Raw genomic sequence first — 9,449 nt, 5'->3', positions numbered from 1 at the left:
AAAACGGAGAAGTTATGACAAATCAGACTATAAGGCAAAAAGAAAGTGCAGCTTTATGGTTTCATGGACAAAAGAATTTCTGTGGCTGCAATATGACGAGCTAAATAACCAGGGCTGCACATAAGTGGTCTGCAGGTGCGCATTCGCTGTCAAAATAAAAAACACGCACAAGGGTTAGGGTTAAATTTAAAAACTGTACTTTTGAGTTAAAATATATATTTATAATTTTAATAAATGACAAATTAAAAAGGCATGAACATTTTTTTTGTATCGAAAAAATATCGAACCGTGACACCAAAGTATCGAACCGAACCGTGAATTTTGTGTATCATTGCACCCCTAAAGTGTGTGTGTGTGTGTGTATGTATATATATATATATATATATATATATATATATATATATATATATATATATATATATATATATATATATATATATATATATGTGTGTATATATATATATATATGTATATATATGTGTGTGTGTGTGTGTGTGTGTGTATATATGTGTGTTCTTCCTCTACACGCCCCCCCCCCCCCCAATTTGTGCACATGTCGAGGAGCGTGTCAGGTTACATTTCACTGTGTGTTATACTTGTATAACTATGCATGTGACAAATAATAAAGAACCTTGAACTATATGTATTAGCATGACATACTAATGCATACAATGTTCTATTTCTGCTTCTACAGATAAACTCGAGAAGCAACCCCAGATCGGATCAAAAGTAAAATTGTTTTTTGGACGGTTGGGTGGATACATCATTTCCATAACTGGCCACCGAAAGGGTGTGGCCATCAACATGAGTATTGAGGAATAGAATATTTAGATGTACAATGAGAGAGAGAGAAAATGAAGTATTGCACAGTGGGAGTTTATAGAGGGAAAGCCCTTGGAATGGGGGGCTGTGTTATCAGTGAATCAGAGGGGGTTGAAACGGCAGAAAAAAAACTAAGCATGGTGCCCACATCATCCGTAAGTACGAAAACTATAAGAGTTATAGTTACCTAAGAGGCATATACATTGTTTAGTCAGCTGATCAGAGAGAATGAACATGTCTTTTGATTTATTATGTTGAACAGCACAAGACTCAAAAGTACCATGGGCAAGCAGCAGTCCCTCTATAGGAACGAGCACGCCTGGTTGCAGCGTTACAGCTATTAGAGGAAAATATTGAAGGCAGTTCGGAGGCATCTACTTTTCCCCCACAGTTCCAATGGAGGTGTTCATCATAAGCTACCGGAAATCTCAAGGCAGCCTGGGAGAAGATGAATATGGGGACTGCACCCACATTCAACATGCTATATTTCTCCAGTAGCACTTATGTAAGAAAACCTTTAATTTTTTAGACATACTATGAAGTAGGGTTGAAGTGTCATGGAATTTATTCATCTGGTTTCTTTTTAAAACATTAATTATTCTTCCCGGCCCAGCAACAGTTGGGACGTAAAACTTAACGACACAGTGGCAACATTTATGTGCTGTGATGCCATCACAGCCAAAAGGGTTTACCCAAGGTTATTTAAACAAGCTAAAGTCAGACCTGTTTATGTTATACATTTATCTGTACACTTACATTTATTAATAATTAGCAATATTGCTTTGCACAGCTAAGGACCCTGCAGAGGACACCCTCCAGAGCTGAGCACTGACAACGAATGCATTTTCAACATATGCAGCAAAGAAAGTGAAAAGGAGAGAGGACAGAGAATCTATGCAGGACAAAGACAATCAAGGATCTGACCAGGAAGAGCAGGAGTCATCAGGACCAGAGGAGCTTCTAGAAAGATGGCTCTCCCAGTGTCTGAATAACAAGGTATGTGTGCCCCGAATCCCAAAAGTGAGAGTTTTGATTGGTTGCACTCCTTTCATATATAATCTTTTAGTCCAACATGAACAAACGGCAGCACTACTAAATCCCTGCCCTGGTTAACAGAAGCTATTCACAGCTTTAGGTGAATTTGCCGTAAAACTAAGCGCCTGTGGAAAGCCACAAAACTTGAGGTTCATAAGCTCCACTATTATCTACCTTCAAAAACATGGTGAAAGATGCGAGAGCCACTTATTTCTCTGAACTACTCGCAGTAGGAAAAATAAATCCTAAGGTTCTCTTCGACACAGTAAATAACATAGTCTCCCCCACAACTCCGTGCACACCTGTCTTTTCAGATAAGCACTGCAATGACTTTCTAGGATTTTTCCAAGATCAAATCAGTGGAATCTTGGGATAATTTTTGATCAATCACTGTCGTTTGATGCTCATATCAAGTCTGTGACCCGCTCCTGCTTTTTTTTTTTTTTCATCTAAGAAACATTGCCAAACTCAGGACTATTGTATCCAACGGTGAACTGGAGATGCTTGTCCATGCCTTCATCTCCTCTCGTTTAGATTACAGTAACGCACTCTTTTCTTGTCTGTCTAAGGCTTCCCTAAATCGCCTCCAAACGGTCCAAAATGCTGCAGCAAGGCTTTTATCCCACAGTCATAAATTCTCCCATATCACCCTGTGTTAAAATCCTTGCACTGGCTTCTGGTTGAGTACAGATATCAGTTTAAAATCCTCACTTTTACATTCATGTCCCTACAAGGTGAGGCCCCACTTATATCACTGAGCTTCTCCAACCCTACTCTCCAAACCGGCTCCTTAGATCCACTGATAGTGGTCTTCTAACCATTCCACAGAGCTGTTTGAAAACGAAGGGAGATCGCTCTTTTCAAACCTTCCAATATTGTGGAACAGTTTACCTCCCCTGCAGCTACTTTAAAAAAAAAAAAAAAACAGCTCAAAACACATCTGTTGAGACAGGCATTTAGGTAATATCCATGAGTAGTAAACAGTTTTATTGGATATGCTGTTATACCCTCTTTATAGTGTTTTATGGTTTCGATTGATATGCTTTTATTCCCATGTGAAGCACTTTGAAATAACTTCCTGTTTTTAAAAAGTGCTATATAGATCAATTTTACTTACAAACATATTTATATTCATATTTGTACCAGATGGGGAGCCTCCCTCAGGATGAAGGTGCTGGTGGTGCCAGAACCACATTACCCACACAGGAAGACAATTCGGAAGAGGACAAAGGACAAGTACGGATAAGGGTTCCTAAGACAGCCACGAAAAAAAACCCTGGGCGTCCTGTGTGTCATATACTGGGTTATGTTAGTGCCTGTGTTGAGCTGGGGGCATTGCAGCTTTACGCCATCTTTGCAGCTCCTAGCTGTTGCATGCATTGTTGTGCCGTTATAACTGATACCACAGGCGCCTGTAACTTTTACCTGCAGGTAGGGGGCTGAAGTCCATTCCCGGCAGTTTGATTTGTATTTAAACCATAAATACCAACATGAAGCTGCATTTAGGTTTTGGTTTTTTTTGTTTTTTTAAATGTACAGGACAAGCCAATATTGATGATTACCAGTCCAATACCAAATTCCAACCGTGACTGAAGTTAGTCAGTCACTCTCAAGACACACGTAAGAACAATTCCTTACAAATGTCAACAAATGTGTAAATCACATGTTATTAAATTATCTTTTACAATAAAAGGACTTCTGTTTTGAAATTAGATCTTTGCCTTTGTGTGTACCTGATTCAGTTTTAAGTTTTCCTTCTGCTGAGGGATGCAATCTCAAAAGTTCTTAAACAGTTGTTTGACCATTTCCCCACAGAAAGACGAGGTTGTAGTAGTGTAAGTGCACGCCAGTATAACAAATCTGAACATTACAGCTAGACGAGCTACAGTTGTCACGGATCTGGGTCGGTGACCCTTTTTTTTTTTTTTTTTTTTTTTTTTTAATAAAAAAAAAAAAAAAAAAAAATTATTTAATTTAAAAGGGGGACGATAGATATTAATGAACATTTTAACAAATGTAAATATGCCAGATCATGGCTGTCACGTCCACTCAGACCCACGTGACGTGAAGGAAGGAGTTCAAAACTTTATTTACAGTACGTCACAGAACAGACAGGAGAAAAATGCAAATAAAAACGATGCTTTGGTGAGATTACGTGATTTGGCGTGAACTCAGGATGACAACTTAAATATAGACTGGAGGCTTTCAGATCATTGTAGACTTCAACCAATAGCTCAACTATCATCTCTGATCAATTATTAACACGTCGTGCTACGAAAAAGCTGAGGCAGAAACAGCCAACAACTATGAATGTCCCTGAGACAAACTATGAATGAGAGGTAAGCTCAGATTTCCTACGACCTCTGAATGTTACACGAGGATAACACAAAACACTCAAGACAAATATCATTGATGCTGTCCTCTTGGGAGAAGCACTACGTGGGTCACACAATCAGTATTACACATGAAATGGTCAGTGAGGGAGTACACGAGGGAGGCGTGGCTGTCATGGAGATGGAGATGGGGGGCAACACTGGGTAACATCCAGAGCAGGAACCCCGGAATTGGGGTGGAAGAGAAAGGGACGTCACTGAAATAAGGACACAAGGAGGTCGGTTACATTCCCAGATGCAGATCCCAGAAAAAGTCAGATTGGTAAACGGTCTCAGGCTACACACGTACACGGGTATCGTTCAAAACGCAGATTTTTCTATGCGTTTGGGCCTTTCGTCCACACGTACACAGCATTTTGGGGTCACTGAAAACACTTTTTTTTTTTTCCTGCCAGTGTGGAGATTTTCGAAAACTCAGTTTTTGCATCAAAAGGTGTGCATCATTTTTGACGTCATTCTGTGCGCCATGTTATTGTTGAAATGAGATAAATTTCTACAATGGCGGGCTTTAGACAAAATACTGTTGCTGTTAATCTGACCATCTGCAGTTTTACATGCTTACATATACACACAGTTACTGTCACTATGTAGAAAGAGGCGTCAGAGTGAACTTCTTACGTGACTTCTACATTCAACACAGACTCTCTCACAACCCAAATCCCGATGTCGGTTTTGAATAAATTCACTTTAAAAAAAAATTTTTTTTTAAAATTACATTTATGTATGCTGTATGTATTTTGTTCATTCCTAGGTTGTCAGTGTAGATGAACCAAAATACTCTCTTTGGTCATTAACATTTGAAGCACTGGAACATGAAAAGTAACCCAAAATTATCTCCCTTTTAAGAAAAACAAAAACTTTTCAGAAGCACTTCAGGTTGTGAGGGCACAAAACTCTGTTTAGACTTTCATTTTAGTGTTTTCATGTGGACGGAGATTTTTTTTTTTTCAAAACTTCACGTGTGGACGGGAGTTAAAACAAAACACCCTGAAAATCTCCATTTTCAAACATACTCATGTACGTAGCCTTACTCTCTACAGGCGGAGGCGAAACATAGAGGGGGAGACGGTCTGCGGGAAACAAAGAGAGATCTTAGTGCACGGTCCATGTGCTGGGCAGGTGAGCATATCTAGTGGAGCTGCAAGTAATCCAGTGGTCAAACACAGTGAGGTAAAGGCAACCTGTCATCTGGAGGCTTGACTGTGAGCAAAGAATTAATTCCACTAAACCAATGGCAACATTCAACTACTGCAATAACCTTCACTAATGCAGATTCACAGACAATCTGGCAATGGTGGATTGCTGGTCTTATATCTCTGCAGCCTCATTGCTCACAGGTGCAGCTAGTCGGTGGAAACGAAGGGGCCCCGCCCAGGGGTGAAGACACCAGGAACACAGGTGCTTCACCCAGACCATAACAACAGCTTTTGGCTCATTTCCATCAGCAGACCCTCTGTATAAAAACATACAGATCATTTACAGACCATGTATATAGAGACAAGGACAAAAACAGTGATCACATTATATTAGAACAAACAATGACAACAAGAGTGGACAACATAGGCCAATATAGAAAACAATAATGGAAACACACCAGTTATATTGCACATAAGTCCTGTCCTGATATTGCACTGACCCATTACACTAATAACTGTGTCCCTTTTTGTAATGCTATAACTCTATTTCACGTGCAATATATAACCATGATTAATTAAACATGATCACAGCCACCCTTTTAAATTACTCCTAAAAATAGGGAGGCTTGTCCTTTCCCTCACTGACAGTGGAAGACTATTCCAGTAGCTCACTCTCTGATATGACAGAGCATTCTGTGAAAAGGTGGTCCGTCTAAATGCCAGTTCATAATCACCTCTCACAGTGGCTCGAGTCAGTCGAGACCCGGCAACACTGCTAGACTTTAGATTAATAAGATCACTCATTGGTGGAGGCGCCCCACCATGTATAACCTTGTAGATCAGACAGGCACATTTAAATAATTTGAAATTGATAAAATTTAAAAACTTGTATTTATCTAAAATTTGACAATGGTAGTATGACAAAGGTTTCTTGTCTAATATTTTCAATGCTCTTTTGTAGCATACTTAAATTGGCCCAATAGAAGCAAGACTCGTATAAGACCAACTTGTAATACAGTATGGAGTATGAGCCAGTATCATAGAGTAATGTAATCGCTGCTGTGTCTGTTAATGAAGTGCGAATATGTCTAAAGTTCCGTATATTAACATTTACAGTTTGCTACTTTTTAACGGTTTTTTTTAAAGGATAATTTCAAGTCTAGTAGCACTCAAAAAATACTTAAATTCCTCAACATTAATTAGTTCTTGTGCACCCAATCAAACTTTTATGCAGCCACGGTTGTTTTAGGTTTACTAAAACACAATGATACGTTTTTAAAAAATTAAGGCACAGGCATGAGTCATTCAGCCATTTTTGTAAATCACGTAATTCCAATGAAAGCTGATGGGCTGCAAAATTAGCAGCTTTGGCTTGTGGAAAAATTACCGTATCATCAGCATACACGATCGCGTCCACATTTTTGCACACATTGGGCAAGTCATTTACATAGAGTGAAAATAACAGGGGGCCTAGAATTGAACCCTGAGGTACACCTTTCGTACAGTGAAGATGGGGTGACTTACTATTCTTTATTTGCACGCATTGTTTTCTATCTAATAAATAAGACTGTATCCATTTATCAGTGTGATTACTAAAGTTAAATGTTGACAGTCTAGAAGAAGAACTCAAACGCATGCTTAAAATCAACAGAAACAGCCGCAACATAACGGCTCTTGTCTAAATAAGACTTCACCATCTGAACAAAAGCAGACAGCCGTTTCAGTTGAATGAAGAGTGTGAAATCTGAATTGCATAGGGTGCAAACCGGGTTGGAATCATTAAGATGCTCATTGATAGAATTCACAACCCACTTTTCCGCTATCTTTGAAAAGATAGGGACCAAAATACAAGATTTACAATGCTTAAAAAAACTGGTATCACAAACAAACTCATCCCTTGCTTTAGAACTTTTTAATTTTGAGATATACTTTCTATTTCATTTTCTGTAATTTTTTTGAATATTGAACTTTGAGTCTTGAGAAGAGACATCCATTTTGGGGTCGGTATTCCCCCGGTATTTTGTTGAGAGTGACGTGAATTATAAAACAATTGTGCAGTTTCATTAATGGTACTTTGGAAGAAATCATTTAACTTAGTTGCTAGGCTAGGGTGAGAGGCTCTGATACCAATTCATTGGCAAATTTAAGTTCAAGGTCTTTATCTGTTTTGTGTTATTTATCCTAGATTTCATGATGTGTCGTTGCTAGTCTTTTAGTTTTGGTTTCTCTCTCAAGTATTCCTAGCTCAGTATTTTCTGAGTTCTAGTTCTTAGGTTTGGTACCTTGTTCGGTGTCGAGTCCGTGTCGCTGTCCCTGTCATGTGCTTCCTGTTTTATTTTGATAGTGGTGTTTTGTGTTCAGCTTCTGTTCCCCGTCTGCCTGATTACTTCCAGCTGTGTCTCCCACTCCCTGATTTCTTCCCAGTAGTGATGTGTCGGTCGCGAACGAAATGGCTCTTAGAGCCAGATCTTTGACGTGAACGACACGAGCCGGATCCTTAAAGCGTAGTGATGGGATTTCCAGCTCTTTTTAGAGAACAGACAGTTGTTGTTGCATCGTACCCTCACACAGGTGTGTAATTCCTCCGTGCTCCTGGTTAAAGTGTAATTTGTTAGTTTTTTTAGTCTTTAGTTTCGTAGGTCTCAAGTTTTCATGTTAGTTCCCTATTTCCCAGTTTATATGTTCTGTTCCCTGCATTTTGCCATCTGAGTTTTTCAGCACAGTAAAGCTGCCTCTTTCAGTTCATTCCTCCATGTTCCGAGTCCTGCGTTTAGGTCCTTGCAGCAGGCCTATGTAAGCCCAAACACAGCAAGGATTTTGACTAAGAATTCAGAAAAAATGTGATTCACCAAACCAGTTTGTTGAAGATGCACATTGTTCTGCAGTCAAGTCTCTTTGAAGTCACCATACTAATATCTGTTTAACTGGGGAAAAAACAGTTATGAAAAAAATACACAATTAAAAAGGCTTTTAAGGTGAAGTGGCATTTATTTATTTCTGATATGGTTTTAGGTCACAACAAAAAAGACCAAGTTGGATTCACACCTATACCAATAATCGACACAGGTACCCACCCACTTGAAAAGTAAAGGCAAGTAGGCGGAGCAGTTAGTACTTTGTTTGTGCAGATTTGTGCAGGTAAAATTATCGTTTGTGCTGCTTTGATTTTTGAGATATTACACTTTATTTTATAGGTCATTCAAAGGTCAACATCCCAGACTGCTCGATAATGGACCAAAGTGGTCTACTCTTGTGCTGTAAGGAGTGTCATGGCCAGTTAGAAATGTCATGTGACAGACAGACGGCAATTAACAGTCCAATTGAACTCCAGTGTTTCATGAGAAATACAGATCTCTCCTTGCACACTTGCCACTCCAAACAGTTCATGTCTGAAAACCTGTGTGAACAAATCGCTAAAGAGTTGTGTGAGGGCAAAATGGAACCAGCTGTATGGAGGTCAGCGCAGGCAGCAGATTTGATGGATGTTGGAGATCCTGAGCCAAGCCACTTTCCAAATTTGGCCACTCTGCGAAAAGCCAAACAAGAGAGAATAGACTCGGACCCCATTGCATCTCTGCAATTATTAAAATATAGTGTTCCTCACAGTGGTAGCATCAGAGATATTGGGCTGGACAGGTTTTCTGTCATTACTGGAGTCAAACTCAGATGCATGTTTACAAGACATTGTCAAAAAAATCTCCCCCAACTGTGTGTTTGATGCAAGTTGTGAGAAAACCGCTGACACCAAATGGCCATATCTTCCTTTATCAAGGCATTCTGACAGAAAACAATTGCCTCAGTGTCCCAGTGGTGCAAATGCTGTCAGAGAAACAGGATGTTAATGCCATCACAAACTGGTTGACAGAATGGATTCGTGCAGGTGCACCTGTGCCAAAGGAAGCTGGGAGTGACTTTACTCTGGGAGCTCTGGTCAAGGATTTCCCTGCTCATCCTGATCTGAAGTCCTACCTTAATGAATGCTTTCATGTCCTTCTTGGAACCCAGTCTGCCAAACTCCCCCCTTGTTTTATCAGGGTTGATGTTGTGCACTGTATCAAGATGA

General features: G+C 39.5%; 1 long non-coding RNA gene across 1 annotated transcript; it reads left to right on the top strand.

The window, feature by feature from the left end:
• The first annotated feature begins 602 nt into the window (after window positions 1-602).
• LOC120742978 lies at window positions 603-3,776 on the top strand. The gene is made up of 3 exons (XR_005698009.1): window positions 603-1,327; window positions 1,613-1,818; window positions 3,004-3,776. It is a non-coding gene; the product is annotated as an uncharacterized LOC120742978 (long non-coding RNA).
• Window positions 3,777-9,449: the final 5,673 nt, after the last annotated feature.

Source organism: Simochromis diagramma, unplaced genomic scaffold (genome assembly GCF_900408965.1).
Source record: "Simochromis diagramma unplaced genomic scaffold, fSimDia1.1 OVJJ01000005.1, whole genome shotgun sequence".
In the NCBI taxonomy this organism is placed as follows: Eukaryota; Metazoa; Chordata; class Actinopteri; order Cichliformes; family Cichlidae; genus Simochromis; species Simochromis diagramma.
This window is presented reverse-complemented; position numbering and strand designations above follow the sequence as displayed.